The sequence below is a fragment of the Balaenoptera acutorostrata genome, chromosome 6 (assembly GCF_949987535.1).
Source record: "Balaenoptera acutorostrata chromosome 6, mBalAcu1.1, whole genome shotgun sequence".
Taxonomy (NCBI): domain Eukaryota; kingdom Metazoa; phylum Chordata; class Mammalia; order Artiodactyla; family Balaenopteridae; genus Balaenoptera; species Balaenoptera acutorostrata.
The window spans coordinates 120,918,676-120,929,457 of NC_080069.1; the positions used below are offsets into that span (position 1 = coordinate 120,918,676).

General features: G+C 57.9%; 1 pseudogene; it reads left to right on the forward strand.

Moving 5' to 3' along the window:
- The first annotated feature begins 3,619 nt into the window (after positions 1–3,619).
- Positions 3,620–3,976, forward strand: LOC103016313 (elongin-B-like; annotated as a pseudogene).
- The last annotated feature ends 6,806 nt before the right edge of the window (positions 3,977–10,782 follow it).

The window sequence follows — 10,782 nt, forward strand, 5'->3', positions numbered from 1 at the left end:
CCCTTAACGACAGAACTTTTGAAGTGAGCTGCCCTGGGAATACGTCTCCCAGGCCGTGAATTCCTTAACCAGCATCATTTACCCCTTTCCTTCTCCGGCCAGTTCTTCATTCTGCTCCTCCATCTGACAGCTCTGGGGGTGGCAAAGAGAAGAGGTGGGAGTGGAAGGTTCTCGGGTTTTCTGGGCACAGAGACGTGCTCAGCGCCTGTGTTGCCCTGGGTTTGCTGGGTGACCCTGGGCAAGTTAGTTAACCTCTCTGGGTCTCAGGTGACTCATCTGTTGAGATGGGGAAGTGGGGTACAGCGAAGGCCTTACAGTGGGCCAGGGCCTGGTAGCTCGGTCACGCCACACATTGCCTGCTGAGCCCAGAGACAGCCAGCAACTTGCGTATAAGCACACAGTCGCTAAGGAACAAACACAGCCTAAGTGCCAACTGCCATAACTCAGTACCTTCACACTTTGGAAATGAAGGAACTCCACAGACAATCAGATCTGAATCCTAGGCTAATCTGTAAAAGGGGCAAAGCTGAGGCAGGTGGTGGGGGGCTGAGGAGCTGCAGAGCTGGGGGCAGCATCAGGGCACCTCAGAGCATGGGGGGTGGGGGGTGCCATGATCCTAACCAGGATCCTGGAGCCCGAGTGGCTGCGGGGCTCCTGGGAAGGGAATTTGGAGGCCAAGGGGCCGTGTCCCCGCCCTCCCACCTCGGCTGAAATGTTGGCAGATTCCATGATCCTGACTGAGCCTTGGTTTTCTCATCTGTAAAATGGGATAATCTTAGCAACTAGGTTACATACGTGAGGGGGTTGTGAGAACTCAGGGTGCTGTTGTATCTAAAGCCGGCGCACAGTAGGTACGCAATCAGTGGTAAAGGTTGAAAACTCCTGCGGGTGCAGAGGAGGGCTGTTCAGAGAAAGAACCAGGAAACGGCCTGTTGGCACCTCTCCTAAGAACAGTCCCTCCTAAAGCAAGGCTGAGAGGGACCCTAACAGAGGAGTCCTGGGCGGGAGGGGCCTGGCCGTGACCTTGGGTGACCCTTCCAACTCTAAAGGCAGGAGGACGCGGGGAACCTCCTGGTCCTCCAGTCCCACCCTCCCCCCTGCTGAGGGGCCGCAGGGGAGAGGAAGGAGGAAGTGTTTTGGCTTCTATCCACCCTGACTTGCCCTGGGATTCCCGAGAACCTTGAATTCATTAGCGACTGCAGCTCTGAGCCTTGATTAAAAAGATGCCATCTTTTTTTCCCTTTCTCTTTCCCCCTCAGTTCTTTCCTGAGCAGTGATTTCAATTTGCAGCCGACTCTCTCTGGGATGGAGAAGAGGACGGGGCTGGGAGGGAGCTCCCCGACTATCCAGCCTCCTCTCCCCCTCCCTTTCCTCCTCTTCCCCTCCCTCCCCTCCCTCCCCCTTCCCTACTCCTCAGTTGCAGGCCTGGATCGGACACACCTGCAGTGCACATTGATTGCCTGATTAAGGGGGAGATTGATTGGTCCCTGCTGTCATTAGCATACAGTTAGCAGTGACCTCTCTGCCTGGCCTCTGGCCGGTGGCTCTGACCTGAATGGATCAGTGAGCCTGATGGAAATGGGAACCTGGGGAGAGGAGGGGCAGGGCAAGGGTCGGGGGGAGCTGAGGCTTCCCAGTGCCCAGGTGGGCCGGGACTGGGGGAGTGTAGGGGGAGGTCCCTCACCTGGCTTGGCCCAGGACCTTCCACTGCCACCAGTGGACCTCAGTTTTCCTCGCTTCTAAATGCGGAGATTCAGTGCGGTGTTTCCTAAGAAAGCTTTGTCCGAGTCAGAAAAGAGGGGGGCCCTTGCCTCCCCAAACTCTTCATCATCTCCCCCACCCTCCCAGCCCCTCTGCCCACCTCGATTGGAAGCCCCCTTAAGCTGAGCTCTCCTTCCTCTTTCCAAGTACTTTCACCCGCATTGTCCCGCAGAGAAGAGCGGCAGCTGCTGGGGTGTGGGCGACGGAAAAGCCGGGCGTGGCTGGAAGGTCCAGGCCCACCCCTGGGGCGCCCACAGACCTTGATATGCACCCACACAGGACCTGAGAGTTTTGTGAGACGGCTGTCAAACAGCCATCGGGGGGCTGAGGGCGGGGTCCCTGGTTTATCCACACCTGTGGTCCAGCACAAACGCTGTGTAGTGGGATGAGGGCTGCCTGTCCCCCCCTCCCAACTCCCGGAGGAGAATGATTTGAAGCTGTCAAGAGTACGGAAAACTAGCTCCATACACTGTAAGACGAAGCCACTCTTCTATTTGCTCAGTGGCTGTGCGACTCGAAACTTTTTCATAAAGCAAAATTCGGCAACGCCAGGTGCTCTGAGAGAGGTTGGGGGTAGGGGGTGACCCCAGAGCCCATGGCCTGGTGGAACTGTCCCTCCTCGTCCTCAGAATGACACCCTGTGCAGAGCATGTGGGCCGAGCCTGGAGAGGGAGCATGCCAGGGTGGTCTCAGCACAAACTTTGGGGTCCAGTTTGAACCCCAAGTGGGTCCCTTAGCAACTCTGTCACCTTCTGCAAGCTCACAGCCTCCCTGAGCATCGCCTTCCTCACCTGTGACGTGGGATGACATTAACTACCCTGAAAGGATCTTTGAAGGGCTGAAGCGAGATCGCTGACGTGTGGCGTGGAGTGGGCACTCACGATGAGCTGTAGAAGGACGACTGACTTGGTAGTTTTCACCCTGGTGAGCGAGGATACAACGCTGTATGATACACTTTGCTTACTGACCTCCTGAAAGCATGTGCCTTGAAAACAAACGTAAAGGATTACTGTGAGTTCTGCAACCACGGGGAAGCCCAGTCTCGTCCATCCTAATGTCATCGGTAGTGCTGCCCAGTACCTGGAACACTGCAGGTGTGCAGATGTCGGGCGCGGTGAGGCATCTGGGACTCAGGGTGCTCCCAGGCTCCGTCCCAGGGTGCCTGGCTCAGCCCTGTGGGTTGGGACGCCTCCTCCAGGGCTCTCAGAAGGTGACGATGAAGTCAAGCCCAGACCACTCCTCCAGCTCCTCGGAAGGGACATTTCCACCTGGCCACAGCGAGGGGATCCACGGACCAGTGGATGGCCGTGGCGGGGGCCGGGTGGGTGTGACAGGAGAGCAGGCCTGGTGAGCATCCCTGGGCTGGGCAGATGTCCGTGTCCAGGCCACATGCTGGGATCCTGGGGGGTGGAGCCCATGAGATGGGAGGCCTCTTGGGTAAGGTCATGTATTCCTTTGCCAGGGCTGCTCTGACACAGTACTGCAAACCGGGCGGCTTAAACAACTGACATTTGTCTGGAGGCCAAAAGCTTGAGATCAGTGTGTCGGCAGGACTGGTTCCTCCCGAGGGCCCCGAGGAAAGGATCTGCCCCAGGCCTCTCTCCTTGTCTTGTGGACGGCCGCCTTCTACCTGAGTCTCTTCTCTCTGTGAGTGTGTCTGTGTCCACGTGTCCCCCTTTTGTAAGGACATCATCTTGGAGTAGAGCCCGCCCTAAGGACCTCACTTTAACTATGACCTCTACAAAGACCTTGTCTCCAAACAAGGTCACACTCTGAGATACTTGGGGTTAGGACTCCAACATATGAATCCGGAAGCGCGGCCGCGCCGGGGCATCGAGGGGAAGCGGCAGCAGCCGCGATGGACGTGTGCCGCATGATCCGGCGCCCCAAGACCACCATCTTCACGGACGCCAGGGAATCGAGCGCCGTGTCTGAGCTGAAACGCGCCGTCGAGGGCATCCTCAAGCGGCCGCCGGAAGAGCAGCGGCTGTACTAGGACAACCGGCTTCCGGACGATGGCAAGACACCGGGCGAGTGTGGCTTAACCAGCCAGACGGCACAGCCTCGGGGCCCAGCCGCTGCGGGGCTAGCCTTCAGGGCACACGAAGCCTTTGAGGACCTGCGCATCCAGCCCTTCTCCAGCGCACGCGAGCTTCTAGCTGTGACGAAGCCGTGGGACTCAGGAAGCCGCGCCAATGAACAACCCGTGCAGTGAGCGGCCACTCCACTCCCTGCCGCAATAAAAGAGATTTGGGTGTCCCCCCCCAAAAAAATATGAATTTGGGTGGGGGACACACTTCAACCTAGAACAGGTCACTCTGAGCTCAGAGCAAGGATGGGACAGTGAGAGTGGCTGTGGAGAGCTTCCTGCCTGGTCCAGCCCGCGGGAGGGCAGACAGAAGCCCCCGGGGACTCAGGAAGCAGCAGCTCCTGGGGGACAAGAATGGGGCCGGCTTTCGGCTGCTGGCGCCTGGCTGAGACGCTGGGAGCCTCGAGCAGGGCCTGGCAAAGCCGGGCGGTACCAGCCAGGGATGCAGGCCCAGCTGGCTGGGCCGGAGAAGGCTTCCTGTGAAGTCGCAGCCTTTGAAACCTTGACTAATAAGGTTTTCTTCTCTTTCTAAGTTGAATGCGTCAGTAGCTTCATATAGGATCCCATCTGTCCGCTCCATTGCTGCCAGTCGGATTCTAGGCCCCTGGCCAATTAAAAAAACCAAACCAGCTTAGCATGAATCTGCTTGACAACTAGTTTTGTGAGTGTTCTGTTTTCCCTCGGTGGAAGAGAGGCCTCTTGACTGCCCTTCTGGGTCCTGCCTCCAGAATGAATCTAGGATCCTGCAGCCAAGGAGCCTGGATGGCGTTTGAATTAGTATCAGGAGGCGGAAAGCGACAAGGAGACGGCTGTCAGCTAAATGCAAGGAAGGCGTTTTCCACCACGTTGCTCAAGGTTGGAAAGGAGGACCCACAGACTCTGGGCCTGTTTCAGGTTTAGCACTTGGTCCATGGTCGTGGGAGCTTTTCTTCACCTGGGCGTCTCGCCCACGGGCCCCTTGAGCACAGTACTCGACGCTTGTCATTAATGATTAATAACTTGTCATTAATTGTGGGATGCTGAACAAGCGCCCAGGGAGGGAGCCAGGGTGTCACCAGGACTGGTCGCCTATGGGTGTTCAATCTCTTGGTGGGACCCTGGGAGGACATCCACACGGCAGCTGGCGGATGGCAGAGCCCTGGGATTCCCCAAGGCCGGACACGCTGCTGGAGGGGTGTGTGTGGAGCGGTGGCAGGGGGCAGGGTGGGGGATGCTTGCTGCTGGGCTGTCACCTGACTTCTCTGTGAGAGCGTGTGTGCCTAAAGACGGGAGCTCACGAGGGCAGGCGCCACCCAGAGGCCAGGCTCCAGCAAAGAGTAAGCAGAATCCCTCGTGGGGGTCAGAAGAGTGGCTGCGAAAACCAGACATCTTGCTCAGACAGAGCCCTCCCAGCAACAGAGAGACACGAAGGGGTCTGTGCCCGGCCCGCAGCTGAGCAGAGAAGGCCTCGGCTCCTGTGAGAGCGGGCGGCCCCCAGGAGCAGAGAGACAACATCTGTCAACAAAGGAAGCGGGCAGAGGACACTACACGGGGGGCCATTTCTGCTGGGGAGACACCTCGCAGGACAGTCGACTTGTTAATGTGCTCAACAAATCTCCAACAAACCCTGCTGTTTTTAGGACCCTCACCACGTCCTATCAGAGCCCGGCCCTGCCCTCCAGCTGCCCTGGCCTGTGGTTCCCTGAATCCTCCATGTCCGTGACCCCTCACCACAGGGCCTTTGCACACACGGTTCCCTCTGCTCCAGGGCTCTCTCCTCCCCTCCCCCAGCTGCCGACCTCTGTCTTTTGATGCCGACATGATCAGATGTCAAATGGAGCCTTCCTTTCCTGCCTTCCCTGACTCCTAGGCCGGCCCAGGGCCCTTCGTCCTGGGTTCTTACCAAACCTCACCACTTTCCCTCAGAGCGGGACTCCCAGCTTGACGCCACACTCTGAATCACGTGCCATGTGCCTGCCTGGCTGTAGGATTCCCCGGAGAGGGGACGTTGTCTTACTTGGTCACTGTTTTATCCCCAGAGGCCAGCACAGGCTTGGCTCACAGCCTTTCTCAAAGGAAAGAGTGATGCCACCAGAGCAGGAGCCCGTGCTCCTTGGAGTGGCCAGAATTCCTGACAAGGCGGTTCAGTGGTTTAGAGAGTGTTCCTAGACCCGGCCCTGGATTCAAATTTCCATTCTGCCATTGACTGACTTAGTGGTGGTTTCAGGTAAGTCAGGTAACCTCTCTCTCTGAGAGGTGGTGTCACCTGTTCCCTGAACAGGGCAGTGGGAGGAGTCAGTGAGAATATACAGGACAAGGAGCCCTGGGTGCAGGGCCCGGCACGGGGCGGGCTTGGCTGGCAGTGGGGCCAGCGGTTCCGCCGGTCCCTCTCTCTCTGCAGGCCTGGATGCTGTTTACTCTTGCCCCGGGGTGGGAGCAGGGGACCTCCTCTGTCTGCCCCGGAGCCATGCAAAGCGGCAGCTGCCCTGAGCTGGCCGGGCCGGCGGGGCCCTGTGGAGACCTGGAAGGCTCCGGGCTGCAGGCACAGTCGGTGGCAGCGGCTCCAGTCCAGCCCGATGACTCTGAGAGGAGCTACTGGCACTCACCACCGGCCCCTCTGCGTCCAGGGCCAGCGGAGCCTTCGGGAAGAACGAGGGGGGCTGGGCGCCCTGCAGGAAGCCGGCTACCTACGCCTGCCGGGACCCACTGCCCCCAGGAGCCCATGGCTTCCCCAGAGCTGCTCAGACGCCAGGAGATGCCCAGTTGGGACGGAAGCCAGCAGCACAATCTCGAGGGGCTCACTTAACCTCTGCAGGCTCCGTTTCCTCATCTGTGGGTTGGGGGTGGAAATCCCTACCGCGCGCAATGAGAAGACACGCACAAAACCGCCTGGCATGAAACAGGTCCTTAATAGTCTCGGTTCCCGACTCTCAGCCCACAGCTTCCCTGCACTGTGCTCCTGTCCCCTCACCTCCATCCTAGAAGCAGGGTCCCTCTCTCTGGTCTTAGGAGAGGATCCCAATCCCCTTCCGACGGCAGAGTTCAGGCACAGAACAGCTTCTCCCCAGCAGGAGGCAGCGTTGATGAGAAAGACTTTGCCATTAGCCATGGGAACTGGGCAGTAACGGTGACATTTCAGGACTGGCTCTTGGGGCAAGAGATTTTCAGGCTGAATGTGACGAATGAGGGGGTGGGAGGAGGGAGAGTGAGGAGGGGCTGGTGTTCCCCCAAGATAAGGCGTGAAATCCCAGCTTCTCCACTCCCTGGCTGTGTGACCTTGGATAAGCCTCTTGACCTCTCTGAGCTTCCTTCTCTGTGAAATCTGGGTGGTAACTGGTGCAGATTCCTATCCCCCAGGACTGCTCTGAGGACCACATGGGCTCCATAGGTGAAGCCTTCAGGGTGGTGCCCGGCATGCGGCACGCCCTGCCCTTCCTAGTTGCTGCTGCTGCTGCTGTGCTTACTTTCTATTCCAGGAGCTGGCAGAGTGTTCGAAAAATTCATCAGCTCCAAAACCTCGTCTCCCCAGCAGCAGCAGGAGGGCTACGGGAATACAGCTCGAGGCCTGGGGAGGGGCAGACATTTCCAGACTCCTACCAACCTGGCTGCTTTGAGAAAATACCTAACTTTTTGCCCTTGGACTGGCCAACCGTGTTCACGGCTGGACTGGCTTCTAGAGGGAGTGGAGGCCCAGCGAGGCCGAGGGACTCGGCCAAGGTCACTGTGCCCCAGAACCTATGTTTCTCCATAAGCCAAGCTGCCTTCTCCCAGTGCGGCTGGTGTTCCGGAGGGCCTGGCCGGTGAGAGCACTTGGGAGGGGGGAGCTCTGGACAGCCAGCATCTTGAGGCCATGGGACGGGTGGAATTTTCCAGGACCTGCCTGCAGGAGCAGCGACCCTGGCCAACGTGCCAGTCTGTGCAGAGCTCCTGGCAGCGACCCAGAGGCAGCTTCCAAACATTCTTAGGCGGAGGGCACTGGGCGGCGGCCCAGGCTCCCCCGATACCCGGGAGGGGAGCCGCCTGTCTCCGCCCAGAAGGCGGAGGGGGAAGGCTGACCAGGGCCTGGCGTGGAGAGGGAGATGGCGAGGGTACAGCTGGGCGGCAGGCATCTCTGTCCCCGTCTCCCCTTCCTGCAGACAAGCAGAAGGGCAAGATGAGGAGGGAGAGCAGGGAGATGGAGAGGGGGAGGGGAAAGAGAGGCAAGGTAGGGGGGCCTCCTTGGCCATTAAGCAGGAGTGAGGGAGGTGGCCTGGCTGTGTCCCCATGGATGTCATCACACGCTGTCATGGCCCGGGAGCAGTGCTTTTCCCGTGAAATGGCCAGGGTTTCCTCCCCTCCCTCAATGCCATCTTCTTCTGGGGTTTGACACCATCCTGGTAGAAGAAGTAATTAGGAGACCAAGTGGCCACTATGGTGGCCACTCCAAGGGTCACACTCCTATGACCCTGTCCCAGGTGGGGCCCACCTCTCCTCCCCCAGGAAGCCTTCCTGGATTGCCCTCAGCTCCACTGAGCACCTTTACCCCTCTGGGCCCTGCCACACTCCAAGCAGTTGCCATGAGGCATATGGAGGGGTGGAGGGGTGGAGGGGGCGCGGGTCGTTTCACATCCATGGAATAGTGGACCCTTCACAGTGAACCATCCGGTTCTGAGGGCCTGACGGTGTCCAGGCAGCTTCCCAAGTTCCCGGTCAGCATCCCGAGATGGACCAGTCTTTCCTCTGCGTGTGTCGGACACACTGGGGGCAGGGAAGGAGAGGGAAGGGAGGAAGAGACTGACTCTTTTTCTTAGGCTGATTTAGTGGCATGAATGATGCAAGATCGCCCTTCAGTACATTGAGTAAGGAAACAGCAATGCTGTCCCCCGTTTTTTCAGCACTTCTTACTTGCAGGGACCAGGCTAAGTGCCTCCTACGCATGCACCTCTGAGATGGGCCTGACACTGTCCCCACCTTACGAAACAGAGGCCTGGAAGTGGCCCAGGGCCTCACAGCCATGGCAGGAACTGGCTCTCAGCCAATGGGGAGCGTTCGAAGCCAGATGAATGACCAGCGCCGCCCCTGAATTCATCCCCGTTTTAGAGACCAGAAAATAGAGGCCAGTGAGTTCAATGACCACCTCGAGGTATCATGGGTAATCGGGTAGATCTAGAGCCTGGGGTTCTTCCTCCTGACTGGGGATGGCAGACATTTCACTGGCTGCCTGCCACGCGTCGATCTGGCTGCCTGGAGCCCTGGGCTAAGAAGGATTCAGAAGCCATGTTTGGGCCCAGTGGGAAAGGGCACTGGGGTTGATTAGCAATGTCTGGCAAGGGTGTGGGCGGGGGAGCAGCGGCCTGCCTGTCACACGTTGCCCTGCTGGATTATACCCTGCTAGCCCTGAGCTGACGGACGCCTTCCTACCCTGGCAGTCAAGAAGTCAATTTGATTTCCCTGGGGGCCTTACAGGCCCATCGGTCCTAGAGCTACAGTCTGGGGGCTTCATGGAGGGACTTAGGGGACTGTGACAGCCTTTGAGAACCTGAGCTGGCGCAGCCACTGGGCATTAGCGGTGATGCCCTGGTGCCCGAGGCTTTCTGCACTTTGGGTTTAGCCTGAGCCACAGCAGGGAGAATGCTGGGGGTTTTAATAAACCTTTCCAGAGAACAGCTTTTGGAGCTGGTCTGTATTATCATAGAAGAACTGCCCTGGGATCTGAAGACGAGGAGGGCCATTCGGAATCTACTGCACCATTTTCATAAGAGCCAAATGAAATGCAAGCTCCAGCTGCCTTTGGCTCCCAAACCACGGCCTCGGGCTGCTTCTGCATCTCAATGCTGCAATAATAAATCTTCCTCCGTGAAGCGTGCAGAGGTGCATTTCCCCGACCCGCTGTGGGTGTTGGGAGGCAGCGCAGGCCCTTGCGACATCGAGGGTATATTACGTGTGTCAGAGAAAGGAAGGAACAAGTGTGCAAGTACGGCACTGGACCTGCTTAGCTGCGCTGATCATATTGGCTAAAAAGAGTTCGTCTCGGAAATCGGTTTTCCACCTTTGTTTGTCCTACCTTACAGGGCTCAGGAAACGGGAGCTCACGGTCCTCATCCAGAGCGGAGGAATCTGGAAGTGGAAATGAACAGGAGAGTAAGAAAGGCCATGGTGATGGTAATCACAGTGACGTGCCGGGTGCCACGTGCCGGGGGCTGAGCTCGTGCCAGGCTCTGTGCTAAGTGATTCAGGTTAATTTCGGCAACAGCCCCATCAATGGGTGGTGTTACTAGTCACAGATGAGGGGATGGAAGTCCAGAGAGGGTACGTGACTTGCCAGGGGTCACACAGTCAGTAAGAGGCAGGGCTGGGATTATTGCTGCTGGCTTCTAAAGCCTCTGCTACTAGACGCATCTGTGGTGGGATTGGGCTGCCCTGGCTTTGGTGTGTAAGGCTATAGGACCAGCCCCGGGTCAGGAGGGAGCTGGAGCCTCTATCCCAGGGGAGGTATGGGTGGGGTCTTCCCAATTCCTTCCCTTGGTCCCTCTCGGACGCCTAGTCTTGGAACTGGACCCTGAGCCTGGGCTGGGTCTCACCCAGGAGGTTTTAGAACTTTCTGGACTGCCCGAACCTTTAGAATGTAGCAAAAAATGATGACACTTTGATCCACTGGCTTGTTGGCATGAGTCTGGATTGCAGCTGGGAACAAATACATTCTACTGGAGGCCTCCAGGGACAAGGTGAAGGCACCTCAGAGGTCACCCAGGTCAGAGGTCACAATGTCAAATAAGGAAGAAGGCTCCTGGTGGGGTATGGTAACCCAGAGCGTGCCCCACTTTTTTTCCCCCCAGTTTTTGTTTGTTTGCCTTTAAGTATAACACACATAGAAAAGTGCCCAGAGCATACGTGAGTATGTGAATGAGTGCCCACGAGTGTATGAATTTACACACACTGGACGCCCGTGTAACCAGCACCCCAGAAGGCCCCTC